Here is a 16,421-nt window from a genome sequence, read left to right as displayed (position 1 = left end):
TCAATTTAAGGCTGTTTTGGTTGCTATGGGTGTGAAGTAAGTTCTGAGATCTAGCTGTGTAAGGCCTCCTACTTTATTCTTCTTCAATCATGGCTTGGTTATTCTAGGCTTCTTTCTCTTCCGTATGAAGTTGGTGATTAGGTTTTCCATCTCATTAAAGAATGGTCTTTGAATTTGAATTTTGATTATATTATAATTATAGGTCACATAGTATTGACATTTTCGCAAGGTTAAGTAGGTCCTCCTATCTATGAGCATGGGGTGCTTTTCCATTTATGTAAACCTCTTTTGGTTTAATTTTTTGCAGTAGTGTTTTATAGTTTTCTTTGTATAAGTCTTTATGTCCCTGTTTAGATTGATTCAAAAGTATTTTATCTTTTTTGGGGGGGGGGCAGGGTGCTATTATAATTGGTGGTAGGAACCCTGAGAGTGCAGTCAAGTAATTGTTGGACTGAAAATTATAAAGTTGACAGTTCAAACCTACCAGCCATTCCATGGAGAAAGATGAGATTATCTACTACCATAAAGACTTCCAGCCTCAGAAACTCTGTACAGGGTTGCTTTGAGCAGGAATTAATTTGATGGCTGTAGGATTTTTTATTGTTTGTTTAATTATAATTGATACTCTTTTCCTGATTTCCTTTTTAAAGTTCTTCTTGTTGGTGTAGAGGAATCCAGCTCAGTTTGTATCTAATATCCTGATACTTTGCTAAACCCTCCTATTACCGGTAATTCCAGGAGCTTTCTTGTGAAATCTTGGAATTTTCTATGTATAATATATCATCTCTAAGTATCATTTCTATTTTGAAAACACTAGTCATTGGATTTAAGATACAACCTAAACTAGTATGACTTCTTTGTAACATTACAACAATATATTCAAAACTTTAACATGGAGAATTACAACTCGTTAACTGTAACATAAGTAAACATAATGTGGTCTAGGACTAATTTTCCAATATATTGATGTACATCAGTACACTGGGTTGAATTGTGTCCACCCAAAAGCTTTGTTCAAGCTCTGACCCCTGGTACCTCTGAATGCCACCTTATTTGGAAACGGGCCTTTGCATATGCTACCAAGTTGTGAAGAAGTCATACTAGATTAGGTTGTCCCTTAAATCCAATGGCTCACCATCCCAACGAAGTAGGAAGACAAAATGGGTGCATAAGCTAATGTGGTGAAGAAAGCTGATGGTGCCCGGCTATGGAAAGATATAGTGTCTGGGGTCTTAAAGACTTGAAGTTAAACAAGCAGCCATCTAGCAGGGAAGCAACAAAGCCTACATGGAAGAAGCACACCAGCCTGTGTGATCATGAGGTGTCAATAGGATTAGGTATCAGGCATCAGAAGACCCAAAACAAACAACCATGTCTATGTAAACAACGGGGTTTGGAGTAGAGACCCAAAGCCTATCTGTAGACAATTGGACATCTCCTCACAGAAGGGTCACAGGAAAGGACGAGCCAGCCAGGGTGCAGCATAGCACCGATGAAATATACAACATTCTTCTAGTTCTTTAATGTTTCCTCCCCGCACCCCCCCACCCCATTAGCATGACCCCAGTTCTACCTTACAAATCTGGCTAGACCAAAGCATATACACTGGTACAGACAGGAGCTCTTGACACACGGAATCCAGGACAGATAAACCCCAAGAACAATAATGAGAGTGGCAATACCATGAGGATAGGGGGAAGGTGGGGGGAGAAAGGGGTAATGGATGACAATTATAGACGTATTAACCCCACCTCCCTCCAGAGGGGGACGAACAACAGAAACATGAGTGGAGGAAGACAGCAGACAGTTTAAGATATGAAAATAATAATAATTTATAATTTATCAAGAGTTCACGAGGGTGGAAGGGTGGGAGAGGTAGGGGTAAAAGAGGAGCTGATACCAATAGCTCAAGTACAAAGAAAATGTTTTGGAAATGATAATGGAAACATATGTATAAATGTGCTTGATACATTGATGTATGGATTGTTATAAGAGCTATAAGAGCTCCCAATAAAATGATTTATATTAAAAAATCGGTCTTGGGAACTACCATGTACTTACTATTTTACTGCCCTCTTCACTCTCACATGTATTAACCTGGTAGGCATGGCTCTGCTGCCGTGAATGAATAGTATTGTAAGATTTTTCCTATCTCCAACCTTGTGTGTGTGTAAACAATGTCCAACTACTTAAGAGTCGAATCTGTACAAGTCAACAATTCATGTATTGTAATTCATAGGTGGCCTATACTCATATAATTTATTTTCTCAACAGTATTTTAAAATCTATCCCATTGACTAAGCAAATGACACTATCGCTGTATAGTGGTTATGCATTAGGCTGCTAACCACAAGGTCAGCAATTTGAAACCACCAACCAGTTCTGCAGGGGAGGAGGAGGCTTCTCTCCTGTGAAGATATGCAGACTCAGAGACTCACAGGAGCCGTTCCCCCCTGCCTTTGGGGTTGCTAGACATCAGCACTGACTTGATGGCAGTGGAAACGATAAGCCAGGGGGATGATTTATAATGTTCTCTAACATAAAATGACAACGATATCTCCAAGGTGAACCAGAGACATATATAAACCATAGACGAATTAACGGATTTGGGGCTTGCACTTACTTCTAGCCCCAATCAAATAAATTAGTTCTTATGACATGGCCCTGCTTGATGCTCACCCTCATGAAGAGATCACTTAAGATATGAGTGATATAGAAAGTGGGGGGGGGGAAATGAGGAACTAATGTCGGGGGTTTAAGTGGAGAGAAAATGTTTTGAGAATGATGTACAAATGCGCTTTACACAATTGATGTGTGTATGGATTACGATAACAGTTGTATGAGCCCCTAATAAAATGTTTTAAAAAAAAAAGAAAGCGTGGTGAAGAAATAGATGGTGCCCAGGTATCAGAAAGAATAGCACCTGAAGTCTTAAAGGCTTTTCTTCAAACAGTCATCTGAATGAGGTGTCAACCAAGTCCACATGGAAGAAGCACACCAGGCTGTGTGATTCAAGATTTGTAAATAATATAATCCAAATCTAAAGGAGGGAATGGCATCAGAGCTTAAATTCTGGTTTTCAGGAGGCTGTGGATGACTGTGGAATTCCAATATTCTTTTGCAGTGTCCCTAAATGAATTTAGCTTCCCATGAATCCCCTCTGGTCATAGTTGAGGGACACGAACAGACGGGTTATCAGACAGAGGATATTGTAAAGTTAACCAAAGCAGACATAGTTAGGTCAAAATATAATATATTATCATTTAATCTCCCTTTAACCCATTTGAAAGCTGTTTCAATTTTTTTTTAAAGTAAAGGGGAAATACACATGTATAAGCCCTGGGTGAATCCCCTCTGCCCATGGACCAGGATTGTCAGTAGCCTGCTAGCACGCAGAATGCATTAGAAAGTGGGTTTTTGCAGATGCAGTTAGGTAAAAATTTAGCTCCCTATCATTTTATCTACCTTATGATCCATTTAAATCTGTTCTATTTTTTAATATTTTTGTTTCTTTTTGATTGAGGGTTTTATCTGTTTTGCTTTTTGTTATTCTTGCTAGTTTTTTCATTGTTGTTTGTTGTTTAATGTTTTTCTGTTCATGAAATCCACAGATGTAGGTATAGGTAAATCTACAGAGGCAGTTACTGGATTAATAGTTCCTTGGGGATATGGTATGGGAGGCAGGGGGAATGGAGAATTAATAATGAGAGTACAAGAACAAAGAAGAAGCTCTAAAACAGATTGTGGTAGTGATTGTACACCTCTTCTTAATGTGATTGAACTATTGAATTGTATATATGTATTATGTGTCAGTAAAACCATTGGAAAAACAATCACAAAAGAAAGTAAAATACAGACTTCGAAGGTCAAAAAGAATGAGCCTTGTCACTGAGTAGATAGTTCTGTCATAACGCAGAAACTGCATCTGCAAAGAGAAAAATAAAATTACATTTGAAAACAATCACCAGTGATGTGTACTTTAATCTATTTTTAAATGACAGGAGGAAATCTCTTGTGATGATGAATTTGTTTTGCATTTCATTATCTACAATGCTTCTCCTTTAAACTTATATAATATCTGGTACCTACACCTATTAAAGCACTTATACTATATCATAAATGTTGATTTTTATCTGTGTATTCTACTAGTCTGTGAACTACTTATTGAAACAGGGAACATTAAGAGAAGTTCTCAAAGAAATACAGGTAGTTCCATTCTGAACATGCTGTTTTCCTATGGATTCTATAAGAAGAACTGTTATGAAGGAGTTGGGATCTGAGAGGAGAGAAATGAGCTGAAGAAATGAATCAGCATGTGCTGATTATCTAGGGGACACGGCATAAGATTATCTAGGGGGCACGGCATAGGCATAAGAGAGGTAGTGGCTCAGCGTTGGATCTAGAGAACCCAGGCATGTAGGGGAAGTAGAGGAGAAAGGACCCACAAGCTAACAGTAGCACAGGATCTAGAAGGAAAGTCAATACGGCGGGGGTGGGTGTCTCCAGAGCAACAAGAGAGAACTGAAAAGTTAAATATGGAAGAGCAGTTCAGAGGGTCACCTGTGGTTGAGAGGTCCAGTAAGATTACAAGAGGAAAATATCCACAGTCTATGGAAAAGTAGAAACCACTGAGGGCCTCAATCGGTTTTAGCAAAGAGTTGCACTGGATGGTGAATGTGAAATAAGGAAGTGGAGCCAGGACTGCAGGTTACTTTTTGAGCGAGTTTGACGAAAATGAGAATAGATAAGCGGTGGCAGCTGGAGGGTGGTATATGAGGTCAACAGTGTATGCGTGTGTCTGTCTCTCTGTCTGAAATATTAGATTCATATTTTGTTGGTACCCTAGTGTAAATAATGCAACAAAGAGTAATTGCTACAGCATTTTTTTAATGTCGAGGGGAATAAACTGAAGGAGCAAAATCTTTACATGAAAACACATGATGAGAGCACACGAAATTTAATTCAGAAGTAGAAACATTCACATTTGTAAGAGACCTTTTCCATTGTGATAGGAGGAAAGAAAAAAACCAAAGGGTAGGTTATAGAAATCCTCAAATGAGAACTGTGTAATCAATATTTTGTCAATATAGAAATTAAATGACATATTGCCTTGGGAAAATCTGCTGCACAAGACCTCTTCAAAGTGTGAAACATGTCAGTTTTGAAGATTAAGTAAGGCATGCCTAGCCTAAGACATGAACCATGCGAAAGCTGAACCAAGGAATTGTGCACTTGAATGGTGTTGGCAAAGAATATTGAAAATAGCAAAGCCTGCCAGAGACAAAGAGAAAATTGTCTGGAAGGAAGTACAGCCAGAAACAGGAATGGTGAGACTATCTCGTGTACTTGGGACCTGCTATCAGGTGAAGGCAGTCCTGCAAAGAACGCCGTGCTTGGTAAAGTAGAGGGTCAGCGAAGAAGTGGAAGGTCCTGCAGGAGATGGTTTGACGCAGTGCTTGCCAGAATAGGCTCAAACATAGTCATTGTGAGGCTGCTAAAGGGCTGAGCAGGGGGTTGTGCATAGGATCACGATGAGTCTGAACTGATTTGAAGGCACCTAATGATAACATTTTCTCAGTCAAGTGTGAGAAAGATCATTAACTGAGAATGAGAAGGAGGTAGAAGAGGGAGCCTGGACAGTGTAGGGTGAGTAGAATAGGTATGGATGGCGTGGTCATCCAGAAGAGGGAAATAAGCCTATTAAAGAAATACACTGCAGAGGCACTCAATGGTCCTGGACCCATCTCCCTGCCCATAAGACATTCAGGCCTAGAGACATGCTGTCACTACTTCAAGGTCACACAGTCTGGGGGAATGGAATCCAGGCCTGATTTCCTTACTGATGAAGCCCTTGAGATATGGTGTGACTGAGTCTGAATATCACTCCCCCACCCTGGACTTGACTCTTCTCCCACCTAAGTGACCAAAGATACTATGGATATAGAGATGGGTGAGATTCTGTCTTTGCTCTCAAGATGTCTATGGTCTGGAGAGGGAGACCAGCAGAATGATAGATGCTTGTAGCTGGAGAGAGTCTTTGAAGTAATATACTACAATCTCCTTGCCTTCAGTCTGCCATTCAATGGAAGGAATGCTCTCTATCACCTGTCATCCAGGTTCTCTCTGAATACCTCTATTGACTGGGGAACGCATCCCTTTGGAATCCCACTATACTGTTGACTAGCTTCCATCATAAACAATGACTTTGTTTTGAATTGAAATCGTATTGACACTTCTTGGTTTTAGATTTTGAGATAGTTAATGTTTATTGTGCCAACATGGTCGATAAACACATGTGGGATTAATTGAAGGGCAGAGAGACAAATGGCTCCGTGAGCCTCGCTTCTCTTGTCTCTTGCTCTTTGATCATTGGACCAGTGTATGGCTGCCTTGCTTGTTCTGTGCCTCCATTTGCAAGCTACACTACCTATGGGACACCTAACCCGTGGACTGTGTCGCTGTAATTTGAGGTTCCTTCAAGACCTGCTTTGCCACACCACTGGAATTTACATCTCTTGAGCTGGGGACTGTCAGACCCTGTCATCTGGCTGACTGTTGGTGACCTGCCTTGCTGTTTGCTGCCTGTGCCCAGATAGCCTGAATTGCTCTATAGAGGACGGCCCTCAAGAATTAGCATTCTGGTTTTGATTCTTTAGAGAACACTGCCTAACATAGATTTATTCCCCTGTAACCATACAGAATAAATATCTTCTACCAAAAAAAGCATTTGGGCAGAAATCCCAGGCACCATACAATTTTACCAGAAAATACTACATTCTGTGTTTCTAAAAGAGAAGGATTGTTTATTGACAACATAGTTGTAATTCTATTATTACAGTCAACACAATTAAAAGCCATTCCTTAATACCAAAAAAAAAAGAGAAAGACAGACAGCAGGATCGCTAGCACTAAGTGCTCACTTGATGTCTGCAAGCATGAATTTGAAGTGAAGCTATTCCGTGAAGTTGAATGATTTTCTTCTGCAGTATCCTGTTGTTCAGATATAAAGAAGCCCGATCATTATTTTCAGCTTCTATTGGGATATAAAAGAGTGGGGGAGCTTTCCCTAAGGAGGGATATGGATGATCATCCCTGATTGGATACAAGAAGAGACAGTAACATAGTATTTAATATTTTGGTTTAAATTAATGGTTTTGATACCTTAAAACAATGGAGATACTCTAGCAAAGGGAGTACTTAATTAAACTGTAGGAATGGGAGATGGTGGTTTGAGAATCAGATACTTGAAATCAAGATTCTGGGAAAGATGACGTTTATGGTACTGTCAAGCACCATATAAAGCAATAATTTTTTTCATATCTCACACGTCTTTGAGTTAGCTCATGGTTTTGATATAGATGGGGCTTAGCTCCCCAGGCCTGAGATGACACATGCTGTCTGTTCTGTTTCTGCGTCAGCTTGAGGTTAGCAGGTTCATGATGGTGTGGCTGGGAAGACTAAAATATGTTACATATGGTCTTTCAGCCATCAGCTGGCTAGCCTACACATGTTTTTACGATGGTGGTGAAGGTCTGAGAACGTCATATGCATGTTCTTTTTTTTTTTCTTCTTCTTCTTCTTCTCTGAGAGTAACAAAAGGGTTCATCGAGCTGTGCCTTAATACAGATGTTGGGGTTTGCCCATGGTGCTTTTGATGTGTGAAGCTCTGACATTCTGCCAATTCTTCTTCAGCAGTGACACCAAAGAGTTGACAGCCAAGTAGAGCTTGTAAGTGAGGTCACCGTCATCTTCATGTGGCCAATGGCCACTGTCAGACAGCATTTTCTTCATCTGGAATTGATGCTTGACTTCATCACCTTGTTGACTTTGGCCACCATGTTCTTGTGAGTTTGCAGGGATGGGAATCTGCCAGTTTTATTCAGTCCTGGCTCCTTCTTAACCTGGGACTCAAACCAAAAAGGCTTCAAACGTCTTAGCTAACTTTTTGACTAGCTTCTTGTCCTTGTTGAGGTCTTCATCTCAATATCCGCGTGCAGGATAGGACAGCCTTGGCCTGATTGCCGTGCTGCTTATCCCCAAGGGCACACACAGAGAACTGGAGCTGGGGGTGGGGATGGGCTTAGGCCTGTCAGGGCCTGAGAAACATTTCTCTTTCTCAGGATCATAGTTCTTCAAGTTGATCTGCAGCTCCATGCCTCCAGAAACTACGAGCGCTTGTTCTGGTTCCTGTGTAGGACTTCTCACCCCACCTGCTAGAAGGTGTCATAAAGGACTCCGAGTGCTGCCGTAACTGGAAAAGCCCTGCACGGGAGTCCTCTTGAGACTGACTCAGAAGTCACTCGGGCTGACTTTTACCCTACTCTACTGGTAAAATTCACCAGGCCAGACGCGATTCATGAGGTGGGCAAACTCATCTAACCTCTTGCCTGGGGTTGCAAAAGGTGTGGATACAGGTAGGAGTGGGAAAACAGGCTCTTTTGTAAGCAATCTATGACAAGAAGGTCTAGGATAATAATATGATTACATGACCTATTCCCTCTGCATAGTCTGAACACTATGAATACCTTCATTAACAGACGATGCTTACTTTGTACACAGAGTTTTCAACCCTTTACAAAGTTTGACTGATCTTCACCAGCACAACCCATAAGTGGGCATCTAACCCTCCGTTACAAAGGAGTTATTCCAGAGTTCTATGCTGTGGTCAAATGTGCAGTTAGAGAATTATGCAGGCATTTAAGTGAAGGATAATTAGAGGCATTAAATAATGTGAAGAAAACAAAGAGCAATTGCAGAAGTTCTCTGCACAAATGTTTAGAGTCTAAACTAAGACAATCGGTGTAGGAAGAAAACTGAGAGATTCCAGTAGTATTTAGGCAAAGAGAACAAATAGAATTCATTGCCCTATTGGTAAGTGAGGAAAGGGAGAGAAGAACGGGGGGCAGGGGGCTAACCTTGACTTCTAGTTTCTAACTGGGATATTCAGTCGATCTTCAAGCTGGGACTGTGAGGAGAAGCAGAAGATCTGGAGCAGAAACTAATGAGCTCAGGTTTGGCTGCGAGGAGACAGGGGTGTCTAGAAGGATTAGGCAGCAGATAGCAAATTGGCAGTTGGAAAGAAGAATATGGAACCAGGATGGGACAGTGATTAGAGATTCTGGCCCAACCAATCAAATGGGCCAGAAGTGATGCCAGTCGACTTTCCAAGGTAGGTCCGGAAAAAGCACTGCAACATCCACCAGTGGTTCCCAAAGTGGGTGATGACACTCCCTGGAGGGAGGGGGCAGGCGGGGGTGGGGGGTGGGGTTACTGGAACAATCCAGGGGGTCTGCAAAAGCAAATGCCTACACTTCATCTTGGGTTCTGGCTGTATACAAAAGATGGGGGTGGGGAGATTGCAGTGAGGATTATTTTTCTGAAAAGGGGGGCGGGGAGTCCAAATCATCTAGGAACCTGTGGACTGCATGATGATGTCATGATGGAGAAAGCCCAGCCCACACAGAGAGGCCATGTGTGTATGTTCTGGGCCACAGCTCCAGTTGATGTCCCAGCCGGACATATGAGGGAATTTATTCCAAGTGATTCACCTCACAGCCACCAATCACAGTCAGCCTTCAAGTCTCCTCAGCTAACCTTACCCCAGGTACCGTGAAACAGCAGCAGGCCATTCTCCTTGTGCACCAATCCCATTTCTCACTTACAGAATCTGTGACCATCTGCAAGGGGTATTTAACGCTACTGAGTTTGGGGGCAATCTCTGGTATGTCCCAATAGAACCAATATGTCCCAATAGAACCACCAAAGAAAGAAATCACATCTCTAAATTTAAAAGGTATGATTTTTTAACGTTATAACAATTTTTAAAGATTCTTGAACTAAAAAAAAAAATGTTTTCCTCAATTCAAACTCTACTCAGTCCAAGTTTTACTTATGAATAACACTGAAATTGGCTATACTTTTTCACACATTCCCTTGGGTTTACTAGAAGACACCCCACCATAATTTCCTGTTAACTAATCTCCAAAATGTATCCTAAATCTTATCTGCTCTCCAAAACCTTCATTGACAACTTTTGATGAAACCAATTTTTTTTCTTTTTTTAAAACCTTTTTGCTTTTTATGAAGCACATTCCACAGTACAAAGCTGTCATGAACAATACCTGTACAATTTGGCAGTATCAGTAGCTGTTCAGACACAAATTTACTTTAAACAGATAATTCACAAAGATTACTAATTACAAGTTAGAAGTAGACCATCCCTGTGCTTTGAAACATGACTGCAGCAGTAATTTACAGTTGCTCAATTATGGTTAGCAAAATAAAGTCCAAAGTAGAGCTGGGACTTACTACCATATCTCAGTCTATCACAATCCCTTGGTGTTGAAAGTAATTTTTTTCTATGAACCTTTTAAACATTTTTTTCTGGTTGTTGTTGTTATGTGAACATACAGGACACCAGACCAGAATATAGCTTCCAAGTCTGGGGTACATTTGTGGGTTTGTTTGTTTTGCATCAGCTAGATTACCCATCTTGGAGCATTATGTAAAATAGTGCTCCAGAAATGTCTGTTGATTGACTTAACCACTAATCAGGACTGGATTTATTTCATTCTGCAACTTGATGAAACTCACTTTAACTTCTTGCTGTCAAAGAAATAGATCATGTATATAGCCACCATCAGAAGTAAATGCCCTCTGATTGTCTTTAAAGCGTACTTTTGTCCATAGAATGCTATTTTCACTTGGATTGTGCCATCTAAAAATTACTCTCTCCAAGGATAACAGTACTCAAGCTAATCAGTGTAGTCATACTTCATGTCTAGAACTTGGCTGGGCCAAGTTCATACTCATTCAATTTTCTAAGACTGGGAAAGGAAGTGGAAGGGAAAGTGGCTCAGTGGGAGGTGGGTTGTTAATTAGTAAACATTCTGTATACAAATGGAGACATGTGGCTGCTTTTCAAAAAAAACAAAACCAAAAAAAGTACATGGAGAGATTTCAGCTGTTTCCTGAAATATGCTTGCTCACACTTTGCTGATAAAGAATTGTTTCATTGCTGATGCGAACGGAGAAGTCTGAGAACAGAGAGAGATAAAACGAGGGGGGGGGGTGTTAGCGTTCCCTCAGAAACAGGATGGAGAAAGAGAAAACATTGCTGCCAAGGATTGGTTCAACAGTAAGTACATCCTTCTCACCAGTAAGCCACGGTCACAGAAGCTAATCTTGCCTCTAAGAAAAACATCAAACCCAGAGGTGAGGGGAGATTTGGGGGGGTGGATGGGGTCAAAGGTCTGTGACAATTGACAACATCCACTTCAGTTTTCCAGGTACGTTTAAATGTAGACACCCCATGGACCGTCGAGATCCCCAGGTCTCAGACTGCTGGGCAGGTCCCTGGCCCCTGACTGTGTCACGGTGTTCCCTGGCTTTCGTTTTATTTATTCAGCAATATTTATTGAGAAAATACTGAGCGCCAGACATTGTTCAAGGTGTTCAATGGGAAACAAACACAGATGAAAGTCCCTGGTTTGATGTCATTTATATTTTATTGGGAGGAGACAGAGCATACGAAAATAAGCCAATAAAGAAGTGAGATGTTTCAGAAGGTGAAGTGCTATGAGAAACAGGGGTGATGTGAGAGTGACTGAGAACTTGGTACAAGGAAGTTCCCTCCAAGAAAGCAGGCTGACTCCATTGAGATCTGGCCCACCAGAGCCCCAGACAGACTGTCTCCAGACAGAGTCCGGATCTGAGCAGTAGGCAGCACATCCATTCTTGATGGGCAACATGCTTTGAAGGCTCCTGGCTGCAAGAGGCTGCTCATGGTCTAGAGGCAGAATTTGTCTAGTAACCTGCGGTGCTCTGAAATGTTAGGCCTCTTCAAGCAGTTACCCCATGACTGAAGTTAACTGCTCCCTACATACGTCCTGACGTACAGCCTTTAGACTCTGTTTTTGGATTGCCATCATGCTGTTGCTATCACATTGCATTTACGTTAGAGCCTCACCTCCTTTTCCCTATTGCCACACCTGGACTATTCAGCTTGCTTTCTGTGATAGGTCAAGTTTGCCTAATCCTATCGCGGGCAACCGTCTAGTTGTTGCAACTTGGATAGAACATTCTGCTAACCTGTCCTGCAAAGACGACATCCTAACAGAACGTGGTCTTTGCTCTCTTGGTGTCAGTGCCCCCATGCCTGTTCTTATGAATGCTCCAGCAATGCCTTCTAAATCAATGCTCTCCAGAACACTGGGCCAAACTGAGGCTAAGATATTAATCCTTGGAACACAATGGTCAAGGATCCTGAATAAGATACCTAAGCTTTAGGCCTGCTAGATGGCAGAAAACAACTTCATCCATCATTATCAAAATGCCAGCTGTCTGACAGGTGTACGTATGGGCCCTGGTAGAGTTAGGGAGGACTGAGATAAGACCAGGAAGGGCAGGAGTCTGACTGCTCTATATGCCAATGGGTCTGGCGGTGCTTTAAGGGTAGGGTTCTGATTGTTCCATCAAGCAGTTTGAGGCTCCCTGAAATAGCTATGCAGTTTCTGACTCCCAAACCACTTAGCCTGGGATGTTGAAAAGACTGTCCAGCAGACCCAGGGAAAAGATATTTTACTTGAAAGACATATGGAAACCTCACAGAATCCAACAATGTATAGTTCCATTCCCAGCCAGACCCACTATCATAGGGTCGATTCTGAATAAATTGGTAAAAACCAAAGAAACGAAAAACAGAACCCTCACTGCCCTAGTCATTTTTGGCTTGAAGCAGCCTTATAGGACAGAACATAAAGTGCAACTGCACGTTTGGATTTCCAGTGCTGTAAATCTTTACGGAAGCAGAAAACCTCACCTTTCCCTATGGAGTGGCTGGGGGGTTGGAATTGCTGACCTGTGGTTAGCAGCCTAAAGAAGAACCCACTATGCCCCAGGGCTCCAGAGGACCTGCTAGACATCATAGATGCTGAAAAGCATCTTCAGAAACTGGTAATTTCGATACTAAAGCATCCCATCTTTCTGCTTTATAGCATTTTCTTTAAACTTATTTTCATATTGCTGTTTTCTTTTCCCACTAATTATGTCATATTAATCTATCAGGTGAATTGTCTCTAGAAAATCCTATCTATCCTTTCCTGCAATGCAATGATGTCCAAATATTTGCTCTGACATCTTCAGTGAAAAACATTTGAACATACTCCACGATAAAAACAAACCCACTGCCCTGGGGTTAGAGCAGACTCATAGCAACCCCACAGGACAGGGTAGAACTGCCCCTGTGGGTTTCCAAGACTGCCACTCTTTACAGGAGTAGAAAGCAAAGTCTCATCTTTCTTCCATGGAGAAGCTTGTGTTTTCAAACTGCTGACCTTGCAGTTAGCAGCCCAATGCACAACCACAATGCCACTGGGGCTCCTTACGTGTGTGTGTGTGTGTGTGTGTGTGTGTGTGTGTGTGTACATGTGCATGTGTGTGTGTGTTGCTAAACAAATTCCACCTCTAAATCATAAACAGCCTCTTGCAGCCAGGAGCTTCAAATCCTGTTCTCCATCATATGGACAACAATTATATATGTGTACTATTATAGTGATCTCTTATGTAAATTTAACCATAAACCAAAAGCAGCCGTTAAAAAGAAAAGATTATTATATATCGCCTTCCTCTTTATCCATGTCACTACAATAAGAGAAAGGTTAGCAAAAAATTGATGAAGGCCCCACAACGAGTCAAACCAAGAAGGGAACATAACAGATCAGCAGCAGGAGCAAAGTCAAGCCACAAAGCCCTGGAGGAGCCCCCAAAACAGACTTCAGGCTAGGAGAGGGCAGTTCCCAGAAACCCCCAGGACCAGTGGGGAGATAGTCAGAAAGGTCAGCAAACAGACCTAGAATTATGTATGCGTTTTCTTTTTTTGCTAGTTATTCTTTCCCTTTCTTTTCTCTTTTTATTCAATCTTTTGTTTTGTCTCTGTGATTGGTGGTTTGCCTACCTATATAAGATAGTCATGGGAGCAAGCCCAAGGAGAACACATGGGGATGGACAGTTCCAGAGGGGCTTGGGTGGAGAAGGTGGAAATGGGGCAAGGGAGTGGTGAGAAAATGATGTCACCGACAGGGGAACAACTAGGGAATTAAAATCAACAATGAGGAGGACGTAGAGATCCTGGGGGTGTTGGAGCAACAGCAATCTGGCTGAGAGGAATTACTAAGAGGCAGAAGAAGGGTTAGTGTGATAGTGGGACAGGAGTATGGTAAAAGGAAACAGGGAAGATCTAGGAAGCAAAGCCATGGATAGAGGTATAAATATAGGTATGTACATATGTAAATATATAAATTCACAAAAATATATATATACATATATTTATATGACAATACATTGAGATAATAGACAGACTTTGGGCCTCTGCTCAAGCCCTCCCTCAACGCAAAAACACTTTGTTCTAACAACCTGGCATTCTGTGATGCTCACCTTCTCGGCATGATCACTGAAATAAAAATGGGTACACACGCAAATGCGGTAAAGAAAGCTGACGATGCCTGGCTATAAAAAGATACCGCATCTGGGTTCTTAAAGACTTGAAGTTAAACCAAGCAGCCTTTAAGCAGAGAAGCAACAAGCCCACATGGAAAAAGCACACCAGCCTGTGTGATCATGAGAAGTCAACAGGATCAAGAAACGGGCATCAGAAGACCCAAAACAAACAAAAAAACACATTGTTGAAAACAAGGAGGGGTAGAAACAGAGACCCAAACCATCTGTAGACAATGGGACAGCCCCTCACAGAAGGGTCACAAGGAAGGGATGAGTCAACCAGGGCACAGTATAGCATGGATGAAACACACAATAATCCTTTGGTTCCTTGAGGCTTCCTCTCCCCCCACTATCATGACCCCAATCCTGCCTTCCACTTTGGGCTAGATCACAGAATATACACTGGTACAGATAAGAGCTCATGACACATGGAATCCAGGTCAGATAAACCCCTCAGGAACAGAAATGAGAGTAGCGAGACCAGGAGGGTAGGGGCTAGGTAGGGAAAGGAAGGGAGGAAGGGGAACCAATCACAATGATCAACACATACCCCCACTCACCCACCTTGAGGGTGAAGGGAAACAGTGATCATGTAAGATATGAAAATAATAATAATTCATAATTCATCATTCTTGGATATAAGAAATTATATTTGTTAAGTTTGAACCTTTTAACTGTAAATATTCTTTTAAGGGACACATTTGTATCATTTTTATGTTTTCCAAATTAATTGTACTTTCATTGGTACTAATTTTTCCCAAAATCGTTTACTTTCTGTGTTAGTCTGGGTTGACTAGAGAAACAAATCCAGAAATACTCACATGTGCATAAGAGACTTTTATACCCAAGAGTATAATTGTACATTAAGAAAACATCCTGGCCCAAACCTGATCATGTCCATAAGTTCAATATTAGCCCATATATCCAATACTAGTCCATAAATTATTCTACAGACTCACGCAGCACATTCAATGATGCCGAAAACAGGAAGATCTCAGGCTAGTGGGTGGAAAGTCATGTGGAAGCATCTCAGCGCTGCCATGGCCCTCCATGTGGCTCCTCCAGCTCCAGGGCTCTGGCTGCCATCAGCACACCTTCATGTGGCTTGTCCACAGAATGTGAAGTACAGAGTGTGTGCACCCCCTCCAGGGAGGAAGACAGGAGTTCCCAGAATACCTAGGAGAAGGCCATGCCCTCCCAGAGGCCTCATTGGCTATGACCTGACTGACAGGCTAGACTCCACCCCTTCCCTCAAGTTGACAGGAGATTATGGAACTGCCTCACTTTCATATTCAATGTTAAAAATATCCCTTGTCCCAGGATTATGCATAACGATTAACCATTTGAGATCAAGCAGGTAGCATTTACCTAGCACAAAGTTCCGAAGGGTTAGGAAAGGAGGAATGGAAACAGGACACAGGAAACGCAGGGTGGAACTAGAGGACATGTAATGAAACGTACGTGCGTTGGTTTTGAAATATCTTCTCAGTAACATTTTATTTATAACCTTTTGTCAGAGAAAAATATCAACAAATATCAAAGATCATTTTTAAATGAAAATATTTCATGCATCTTAATGCAACACTTTTTAAGTGTTTTTCAATAAAATAACCAGTGAACTTCTCTATGGTAGCAAAGATTTTAATTCTCTGTTCCATTACAAATTAATGTAAATATTGGTCATATTTTCAAGATTTATGTTTGTATGTAATTAAAAAAAAACCAATCCTGATGCTCTCCTGACTTCAATTTCCCTGATGAAGAGTTTGTCTACCTCCAAGGTGCAGTTAATATATTTCACACGTGAAAACATCACAGAAGACCCTCTCACTGCCTCTCTCACTGCCTCACTCTCTCACTGCCTCACTCTCTCACTGCCTCACTCACTCACTGCCTCACTCTCTCACTGCCTCACTCTCTCACTG

General features: G+C 41.5%; 1 pseudogene; it reads right to left on the bottom strand.

Annotated features, from left to right (window-relative positions):
- Positions 1 to 7,617: 7,617 nt before the first annotated feature.
- The window catches only part of LOC101659676, a 23,128-nt pseudogene continuing 14,324 nt past the window's right edge, over positions 7,618 to 16,421 (bottom strand).

The sequence above is a fragment of the Echinops telfairi genome, unplaced genomic scaffold, assembly GCF_000313985.2.
Source record: "Echinops telfairi isolate 266 unplaced genomic scaffold, ASM31398v2 ScPeMD7_1;HRSCAF=3_0, whole genome shotgun sequence".
Classification (NCBI taxonomy): Eukaryota; Metazoa; Chordata; class Mammalia; order Afrosoricida; family Tenrecidae; genus Echinops; species Echinops telfairi.
Note: the sequence above shows the minus strand (reverse complement) of the source record. Positions and strands in the feature narration are given on the sequence as shown.